The 11532-nt window shown below is 34.1% G+C and overlaps 1 protein-coding gene across 2 annotated transcripts in view; it reads right to left on the bottom strand.

The window, feature by feature from the left end:
* LOC140138118 (CUGBP Elav-like family member 2) overlaps positions 1 to 11532 on the bottom strand; it is a 229497-nt gene that overhangs the window by 6045 nt on the left and 211920 nt on the right. The gene's annotated exons all lie outside the window — the stretch shown is intronic.

Genomic DNA, 11532 nt, shown 5'->3' with positions numbered 1-11532 from the left:
TCAGTTAAATCCATACACCCTTATGGAAGACATAACTTTAATCTCCCACACAGGGGGTGTAGATTTCAAATGGAATCACATATTCAGGTCATCCCATTTGATATTCACACTTCCTGTGTGGAAGATTAAGGTCATGTCTTCCATAGAGGGTGGATGGATTTCAATAGCCCATTGGGGTTTCAACTTTTCATTTTATTATGTTAGAGAAGCTACATACAGGTAGCTATAATTATTATGTAAGAAAATAAAGAGATCTTGACACTGAAATTGATAAACACCTTCAGTCTTTATTATCAAACACTGCATGATGTAATCCAAATAATGAATATGCAACAGTGAAACAGCCAATAAGGAACAACAGACAACATACCTCATTAGCATATTTCTTTATATTATCTTAGTAGCCAACTGGCCAATAAGGATTGCCGATAATAGAATACAGTGGTTAACTTTTAACCAATAGGCAGTGAGTATTTGTGTGTACTTATGATGTAGCATATAGCACTTGGGTATTCTTTTTTACATGTGTATTGATGTCAGGGGTAAACTGATCAAATGTTGTATGACCTACCAACAGATTTGATTGATACTGCCCGTCTAACCCCTCCCAATCTTCAAGCTCCTTTTATAAGTCACAACTGGATGCTGACAAGGAAAATAGAATTTGACCAGCTTTTTACTTGTGTGGAGGTGTTATTTGCTGTATTCAGCTGCAATGTTGTTGATTGAATTAAAATTAATTGAAACGCATGTAAGGAGCATGAAAAATAGTGAAACATCTACAGCAGGGCTGTACCTAACATCTTCTTTTTTATGACTCGTGCTGATCTCTAATTGATCCAGCAAAGCAAAGTACCCCAACACTGGGTTACATACAGCCCTGTATACTTTGATCAGCTCGTAATCGGCGGGAATTGTTAGGCTTTTACCACTACGCCGAAAAGTAGACCCACATAAAGAGTTATATAGTTGACCTGTATGGTCTGTATTTTGCATGTTAAATATAGTAGACACAGTATAGGTCTACAATTAATAACTCGTGATACTTCTGGTGACATGTCACAAGACAATTCTCGAAATGAAATACATTGATATTAATCCGCGATGCGATAAGGCCCGCCGATTACGAGCTGATCAAAGAATACATACATGTTTCATTTTATTAGTCAACCAGTTCTGACAAATTGCACCCAGCATGACATCTATATTTGTACTCATCCTTGGCTATGGAATATCAAACATTATTCCAATTCACACACTTCAATTTGGAGAAGAAACGTAAAATAAAACGCATCTTTGGTCAAGAAAATATACATTTGTTTGTAAATAATAATAAAAATCAGTATTAGACATTGTGACCTGGTCCCAATGATTTCATCTATTTTTGATTCGTATTTTTATACAAAAAGTACAATGTTATCGCCAGATTGTGACATGTAGTAAAAAATCATTGAAGACAATGATACTTGTTTGGACTGAGTTATTGATATATACTTGATACAGGATAACAAAACTGCTCCCAGAAATGTCCAGTTTTAGCAAAGGTTAAATTAACTTATCTATTTCTATCAAGTTTTTTATGGGCAAAGCGATGGACAGACGATTTAACAACCCCACTACAAAACTGACCATACAACCCTTATAAAAATATTTACTGAACCAAAAAATTTCACCCAAAATGCGGACAATCTTGAGATTTGATTTAACATTGGCTTCATATATATCTACAACTAATAAGTACTCCTGCATGTTAAAAATTAGACTGGTAAAGTAAATTAACAAACATTTCTGATGACCTCTCCACAAATACAAAATACAAATACCTGTACCCCCCATCCCTAAATGCATGTCTTCTTAATTTGGACTATCAAATATTCCCAGATATGCATTAATCATTATCATCATGAATATTCATTAGTTTTAACCAAGGATGAACACAAAATTTGAATACCCAAATCATATGCACATATAAGGTATGACCCACTGGATCTCTATTATCACAATTATACATATTTACATTAAAAAATTCTATTTTTATTTTGATGATCTTGGGCACATGTAATATGCCTTAATAAGCCTATAATAAAATGTAGACAAAATGAGTACAACAAATCTTACTCTAATACTACATAACCATGTATACTCACAGGGGCAGATTAATGACTAGTTCAACTTCAAGATTAACCAACTACATTTAAAAACAACTTGTATAACAAACTGCAGCTTTTGAAATTGTTTTCTCATGATGCCAGACAATTTAATCAAATTTGAGTCAAAATTATTAAATTCTTCACTTGTTTATGGAATTGCACTACTTATTTTCTCACCAATAATCTAGTTGTACTATAATATAAATAATCAATACTGGACAACATATCAAAATTTTGTGAAAATCCACCATAAAATGACGACCTCATATAAATGGGTTTACTATTCATAACTGTGTGACAAGCTGCAAATTCATTGACTTTTGTTGTTGTCAACAAAACCAATAAACATTGTTTTTCTAGAAATAAATAATGCTGATTCTCACACACATCTCATTGTAATTGTTTTTATATGTAAGTAGGGGAGGCCGTTAATTATATGATATTGCCTGCCATGAATTAAAACAAAATGCAGACTTTGTCGGGGTAGCTGACTTTTGTCCACTCCTGCCTGATAAAAAGCCTGTGAAATATTCCATTAACACTATTTTCTTATTCTTTCATATAAAAGTAGGAATTCCAAACCAGCATCCACTAACATTTATTACATAAAGCACAATATTTTTGTGGCACTAAATTTCCATGACTTAAAAAGAATCCTTATTTTTGCGGTGTGTAATTTTTGCAAAATTAGTACATTTTCTAAAAGGCCTATAGAAATGAAATATTTACCAGTATGACCATTCAAAAATCCATGTCACTTGCATATTCACAAAATTTTCAAAATGGCAAACATCCTGCTTTTCAATAAATAGATACTGGTACCTAATAATCAGGGCAATTGATATTTCTCTTTGGAATGATTGATCAATGTATATACTAGATGATTTCCACATGATGAGGTAATATGGGCTTACAATATTTTCAGGGTTGGACTAAATAATTTTCTACAGAAACGACATCAAATATTGCCCACAGTTGATTAAAAAAAATAATATTGTTACCAAGATGTTTTAACTTCACCCTGTGTGAGATAGCACTTGCCTATAAAACAGCTGCAGGTATGTGCATTTTTATGGTGTAAAGTAAAGCCCCTATTGGAGCAAGTTTTTCTACCGAAATTGTCTTGATTGTATATAACATACCTCGTAAATAAAAGTTAAACAATGGGGTACAGATAAACAGATCACTGGTTTTCTGAGTAAATTAAGTGTTACTGATAGCCAGGTTTCCCACTACAAATCAAGATCAAATCTTTGTCAAATTAACATGTTTTGTTCATGTCATTTCCTAATGGCTTTATATCTAACAAGAGTCAAATCCAAAGAAACACAACCGAATCCTGCAGGCATGTTTTGAAGCCAAACAACCCTCTAATTTGAACTTAACAAAGATCCTGAGTTCTCAAGAATCTTTGAGTGTTACTTGTAAATCTACCGTATTTCAATAAGTGCTTAATTATATAAATTAATGATCAAATATACACTGGCTTTCACACCAAATAGCTGGTAGCTATTTATACTCTAATAGATAGCTATAAATGATCAAGATTTGGCCAAAAAAGTACATTTACTTTTCTCCTTTAGAGAAAGATTTAGTTTAATTGGCAGAGAGGTTAAAATAGAGAGTCAAAACACCAAATAATCCCTGTGTAATACTATGGTAAAAGCAATATTGGCAAAATGAACAATGTACACTCTGTTGTCCCCCATGAGTGACAAGCAAATATGGCCCAGTCTTAACTCTCTCATAGCCTCTTTGTTCACAGGTCATAAATTTGCATATTCCAGATAAAATCCATACATCTATGGAAGACACAATCTTAATTTCCCACACAAGGGGTGTAGATTTCAAATGGATTCATCATTCCGAGGTAACCCCATTTGAAATTCACACTCCCTGTGTGGAAAGATTAAGGTCATGTTTTCCATAGGAATCTGTATGGATTTCAACTTGAATAGCCCTTTCAGCTTCCTTCTCTAAACCAGTGATGCTATTCTCCTATTCAAAGCCCCTTTTCCTACTGACAAGGTTTTTTTTATTACATTGCACTCATAAGGATACCCTGTATGGATGTAACTCCACATATCAAATATAACAAGGAGATGAAGATATATAACACAAAATGCAAACAAAGTGGTGCAGAATATATAATCACTATCACGGCAAATACTGTTTTAAAATTATCAAACTTTTTTCTGGAGTATTTTTGGGGGTGCGTATTTGTATTTGATGACTTTAAAGAGATTTAAAAAGGGAAATTATCACTACTTGAAACTGGGAAATTTGAAGTTGACAATGACATTGATGTTTGTAATTGATACCACTAAATGCATACTGAATAACCTAATTAATGCTTGTTCAGAAGTTAACTGTGCTGGTTCATTTAGGGATGGCTTCAAACCCCAACAGCTGGTCACCCACAGTGTTCTGGCAGAACCAGCGATTGGGTCTGGTTTTTATTGCTTTGAACAATAGAGAACATAATTAAACTGCCAATTCTGAGAAGGCACCAGCAGTTGGGTTTTGAAAGCCATCCTTCAATTTCAATATGGAGAGCCAGGAGTATTGTTTGGTAGTTAAGAACCACCATCCCTCTCTGAAACTTTGCTTCACCTTAAGCTCAGTAGTGTCGTTGGTGCGTATTTATCTGGTTGCAGTATCAAATCATGTATGTAAAGTTATTTGTGTAGAGCATACACACACAAGTACAAGAATGGTTTGTTGGCACACTTGTGGCGCAACCAGGCTAAAACATAGACGTCACTACCAAACTTGGGGTGAATCAAATAGCTTGAAACTGAAGTTTTTAATATTATACTTTCCAACTGATCAGCATGCAGTTTAGATTGATGCTTGAATTCACTGATGTCTAAACAAAAGCCATCTTCAGAGACATTATCTTACCTCTATAGATTAATAGAATTACCTATGTAGGGTCCAACTAGGGGTATCTAACCTACATGGAGTGCCAATTTCATTATCGTCTGACGGACTAACCAAGGTTGAGATGCTCAGATAAATACAAGAAAATCATAGCTGTCTTATACAATACCCTGTTTCAATTTAGGTTTTGTAATTGCTGCTGTAGAGAATCAACCACATAGCAGTCGTATTTTTTCATAGGATGGGTAGTTTTAAGCCACTACAACCACCACCAATATACTGTAACCTCCTTGATTTACAGCTATGGGTTTTTCCATTTCAAATCCACACATCCCAATCCAAATGCATAATTTCACTACCACCTCAATTCCAAATACATCTTACGATCAATCCAGAATTATTGGTTAGTTTTATGTAAAATTCCAGCAGAAAATTGTTGACATTTCAAAAAATTAAATTTTGCACAATTTGGCTTTAATCTGACAATTTTGTTTGGAATTCCAAAATCTTCCGCACCTTTTCCACTTTCTAAGGATGAAAACATTTGGATCTTGAATAATTTAAACTGTTGAATTTGGCACAGTGGGGGTGTGGTTTTCAAATGGAACACCCAACTGACCAACTGATAACATCTGCGGAATGTAAGTTTCTTTCATGTACAATATTCAGTTATTGAGCTTTGTTGTGTGTTTGTGGGGGCATGTGGCTCTCTCACAGTGTCTCATGTGTTTGTGGCCCCTGAACATGTTTAAAACAAAACTGCCTACAGGTTACATAGGAACTTTTGCTTTAAACATTTTTAGGGGCCAATAACACGTAGGTTTTTCCTGCCTAGCGATGATGTATAGTTTAATCAGTGCCAAATTGGTAGGCCTTGTAACAGCACCAACCGATGCTGAACAGGAATGCAACAAGCATATGTAGTGCATACAATATCCACAATTAATATGTGGTTCTTGTCAAGTTGTGCACAGAAAATAAAATGATTAAACTATAGCCATGAAGACATTTTATTGTAATGTAGATATCTGTATTTAACTAATATCTTGGAAGAAATCTGTCATTTTACAACATAAATCTTGCCTGATTTAGCAAATGATAATACCCCAAATAATTACCTGACTCTATGAGGCAGCTATTCCTTGCATTCAACTGAGCACAATGTCCTATCACATAACAAGTAAGGAAAGGTTTGCAAACACATGTACAATATATAAATAGCACGTAGGGAAGCTAGATGAACACTCTTCAGGGTGGTGGACATCACAACGATGGGCACATGTCATATAATCAGACATGACGATGACGACGACGTTTATAAAGAGATCACACAGACACATACAAAGACAACAGACTGACACGGTTTTGTGATGACACAAAAGACAATATAGTTTTTTAATGACTACAGTGCGCATTGTACAGAAGGCGTACCCATGGACCACAGATAATGAGGATGAAAACTACAATGAGTGATGCTTGGTCTGCATATACATGACCTATAACATTATCTACTCACACTTACTCTCAAGGAGGGTTCTGATTTACTTGCCATTTGACTAGCAGTCCATATATACACTGCACAAAGTCCATACTTGAGTGGTCTTTATTCTTAACATGATTGATAAGAACATTGATACAAACATGCCAAGAATTCTGTTAGCACCAGTTTGATACCTGACTTGTGTCAAAAGAATTCAAAATTGTCTAAGTTTGGTGATTAATTTAATCAGACTGCTTAGCCCGATTAGTGGTCATCAACGTGTATCATCGATCAGTTAGAATCTGCACCGATCGTGGTCTTTTTCAATTTAAACAGCACAATACATAATTGATACCCATCAGTAATATACTTCAAATTGCAGAACATTTCACAAAATTGTTAAAAGCTGGATGATCTGGAATATTTTTACACAAAATTCTTCGCACATTTATATAAATTTCAATGTTCTTAATCAAGAATTAATAATTATGACTCTTAAGGTGTGGAATTTCTTTTGTGCTGTGTTTACAGGTACTGATTTGGTAACATTTTTGGTGGTATACTTTTCTACATTTACGGTGATTAAACTTTTTGAAAGCAGATTTTTGGTGATATTTAATTTAACATTTATGGTGATCAAAGTTTTTGAAAGCAGATTCATCCCAATAAGTTGGCTGGATCTTTTATTACTAAAATTACCCCTTGTGACTACCTATTTGGTATTCCTCAAGGTTCAATTCTAAGTCCACTTATTCTTATGAACACCTACGTATTTAATGATCCTTCTGTGGTCCTTACATAACCCAGACTACAGTAGAGAGCAACATATAATACAAATTTAAGCAACAATTATAGCAAATGGTAACACATAAAAGTAAGCAATTAACAAAATAAATGTACTAACATCTAGCAACGGATAAATACAGGCCACAGAACAGGTGGCTGATCGGTCAACTCGTTATAACAGTGTAATGGTAAAAATGGTCAACAACAAATACAAGCAGTTATAATTCCAACAGGCAAACATGTACTAGGTGAATGGGGCAACATACAAAAGTTGAGAAGTTTGATATCATAGTTTGAATACAAGCAAAGAAGGAAAGTTTTTAAAACCATAAGATGCATCTATGAGTATAGATTCAGATTGTGTGCCCAGGGGGTGTACTCAGTTCAAATGACCATAAGGGGATGTGTCGCAAACATGGTTCACATTTTCGGCTTTTTGTTATCTCATAACCTTTTTCCTAGTCCAATATTTGCATATAGATATGCAATTTTTTAAAGAATTTTCTTGAGTTTTTTGGAAAATAGCCAGATTTTGTCTGACTGTAGCAAAATATTCTAAATTTTCTAAAATTTTTTTTGACTTTTGGGGTGGGTTGCTTAATTTTGCAACAATTTTTGATGGGTCCACTTTGAAATGTCACTCAGCATGCACCTAACCAAACCAAGAACTCCCTCCCCAGGGATTGTGTGCCGTGTTTATAAAATATTGAGCAATACTAAATAGCAATGGGGAAACTGGTAGGGATATACCTTCCTTAGATCTGTGTACGTCTCTCTCAGATGCATGTTATGGTGAGTGAATTTGCCCTAGTCATCCATAGTGATATGCAAAAGATTTTGTGTGTTTATATGTGCAAGTCTAAATAATGCAAAATGGTAGTTCCCTGTGCTTTTTAGTCAGTCAAATGTGCCAGTGCACATGAACAAGGGACATATTGGTACTATTTCCACTTATTAGCTGTGTCAAAGAAACATTTGATTGTAAATAAAATCTGGCTGTAAAGAAAGGTTGCAAGTAAACTGATTATTCACAGGGCCCCTGATACAGGGTATAATGGTACTATGCATAAATACTAGCAAATTTTGTTCTCAAATTTCTGAAGTTTGGAAAATCTTGTTTTTTGTAAGTTATACCAAAACTGGATGAACAATTTGTTCTTAATAATAAGAAACCAATCTATATGAAATATAAGAGAATCTTGGTCTTTACCAACTATGAAAGCCTTCAACACAGCTCATAACTGAGTTAGCAACAACAAACTACCACAGTGCCTGACAGCATAAACAAATCCCATTCCACAGATAAATCTCTAATAGACAACTTGTACAATCCTCCAACATGCAGAAATTATATCCTTTTGAAAAACATAACAAGTTATCATCGATTCTGATTCAAGTTGATGAATTATAATTATATATTATGTCACATTCAAGGATATTTCAGGTGTTGTACAAGTTGTCTATCACAGTGGCTTACTTAAAGGAAGTCTTAATATATATATATATAGCAAAACTGCTGATGGAATATGTGAAAACATTACAGTAGAATAGCACATTCACAACATGAATGTACGTACACAATGACAAAGTCTACATGTGCCAATAGATATATAGATAGATATATAGCTGGCTAGATAGATGGATCAATAGATAGAAATAGACATAAATGAATACCTAATACTTTCTTTTTCTCGTAAGCTGCTTGGTTTAAACTTCATGACAAAATAATGATTACTGATCGTTGAAGTCAAAAATTTGGTGATAGTATACTACATGATTGTATCATTTGGAATTTAAAGTATAAATCTTTAATTATTTCATTAATTCTAACCCGTATCTTCTGGGTAGTGATTTTTTGTATCATAAGGACAAAACTGTTGAATTCTGCAACTACATATATACACACAGGACTCCTGGTTGACAAATTTTAAGGGACTGTTTTAACAAGACTAACAGTCAACTTTTGTAACACTACAGGTTCAAAGGTCACTTTGACAGGTTCAAAGGTCACTTTGCACATGAACATGTGCAAACATTACACAATACTACTACAACTACACAGAAAAAACTGTAACCACTTATTGGATAAGAAAAGTGTTAAAAAACTTGCCAAGAATACACCTATATTTGGTAACTTTCAAACAAAATCTATTGATTGGTATGTTATCTCAGAATCACTTGAATCATTTTTAAGTTTAAATCTTTATTTAAAAGATTAGTTAATATTTTACTGTGGTTAACAGTTCTCAAAACACTCCACTACAGAAAACATGTTCTATAATACATTAACAATGACTTAAAACATGAAACTACATTGGGGAATTCAACATACAAAAACCTATCATATTGAGTATTGTTTTTCAACTCACTTAAGTCATGAAAAGGATTTAACAATAATTTCACACAAACATCTGCCAAAAGGTTTTGGGATTGATTTGACATTATAATTATAGTATCGGTTGATATCATTCGCAAAAGAATTTTACACCTGCCTTATTTTCAACAAAAACTGAGCAAGAGCTACATACATATACAAAAACATAACTTATCATTTCCGGCATTTGCGGATTATATCTATTCTACTCCCTTAATGGTGACGATACACAATGATTAACAATACATTACAAAAAATTAAGCAATAACTACTATACAAGACGAGACAGAGCCGCGGCCCATATCGCGACACACGGACACTCGCATGAAAACGGTATAATTTATTTAATACAAGTCACACACATTGCTGCAATGGATCGTGACGCAATATGAATACAACAAACGTATAATACATTAAATTAGGCCCTTGGTTGGCACAATGAATCATCACAAGATTATGGGACAGATTTACCATAGGCATTATGGGATAGCTATAATCAACTTTTGTACAAACTGAGCTAACACTCACTCACCTCTTACACACTCTCATATAGACAAAGCAAAAGCATCAAATTTCTCTTTGATGTAAACATGCCATGTATCATACGCTAACTCAGTACAAATATAATCTTTTAAGCTTAAAGGCACCGTCCAATAAAATACATATTAACGCAGCACTGCGAGTTAACATTGAAATAGCAAGCCATGTATGGATCGCAAAATCATTTTAGCACAGTTCATAAATTCTGTACAAAATCAATATACAATATGCAAATTATTGAACTTTGCCATCCATGGCGTGTAATGCAACAACCAAATCAGTTGCCACATTGAATGAATATAAATCAAAGGAAAACCAAAAATACCCTACAAAGTGGTTACAAGGTAATCCACTCCATTCAGATTGCATTTACAAACATTGGTATCGGCATAATTATTTTATACATTTTTTCAATTCAATACAACACACAGGTCCTCTCAGACCAACAATCCAACATGGTTTAATAAACCAAAAAAGATGAAAACTAAAAACATACGTTACATAATTAGCCACAAGGCAAAAGGACTTGTACCCATCTACACAACACATCATCATGAACCAAACAATCAATATGCCGTCTTGATGGCAGGGGATTTACGTGGATGAAGATAGTATTGGTAGACAGTGTCATTTGGCCCAATTTCATAGATCACAAGCTATGAATATCATCTCTCAGAATTACAATTCTAAATTGAACAAAATACTGCAAACGTAGTGCACTAGGGATTACTTTATGAGCAGATTGCTTAATCATTCGGAAAAACAGAAGGAATTTTCTCAGTTGCTATTGCTACAAACAATTTATGTAATGAAAACTAAAGACCCTGTAATTTAATGCCCAACTTCCAATTATTTGAATAGTGTCCATAAATGGAAGTATATATTCAGCAAATCATATGCCTAGGATGGTTATTCTTGCTAACATATTGTGCAAATCAAACAAATATTCTAAATAAATATGGACCAGATAGCCTCAGGTAATATCAATTGGGTGCTAGTTCTACCACAGACATAATGAAGTTAAATACTACCCCTGTGCTGCCACATTCACGTAATACTTATGGAAAATTTGGCACATATATGGTCTTCATGGTACCTTACTGACTAAACACTCACAACTCAAGCTCTCCATTTTAGGCGATGTTAAAGGTTCTTCAAAATTGGATTCCCATTTGAAGAATTTAAATCCTTTTTAGCCAAGGTTAGACTATGGAAGACATTCCCTTAATCTCCCACACAGGGGGTGTAGATTTCTCATTCAGGTAATGCCATTTGAAATTCACACTCCCTGTGTGGAAGATGAATGTCATGTGTTCCAT

The sequence above is a fragment of the Amphiura filiformis genome, chromosome 17 (assembly GCF_039555335.1).
Source record: "Amphiura filiformis chromosome 17, Afil_fr2py, whole genome shotgun sequence".
Lineage (NCBI taxonomy): Eukaryota > Metazoa > Echinodermata > Ophiuroidea > Amphilepidida > Amphiuridae > Amphiura > Amphiura filiformis.
The sequence above is the reverse complement of the archived record's forward strand: the minus strand, read 5'-3'. Positions and strand labels throughout refer to the sequence as shown.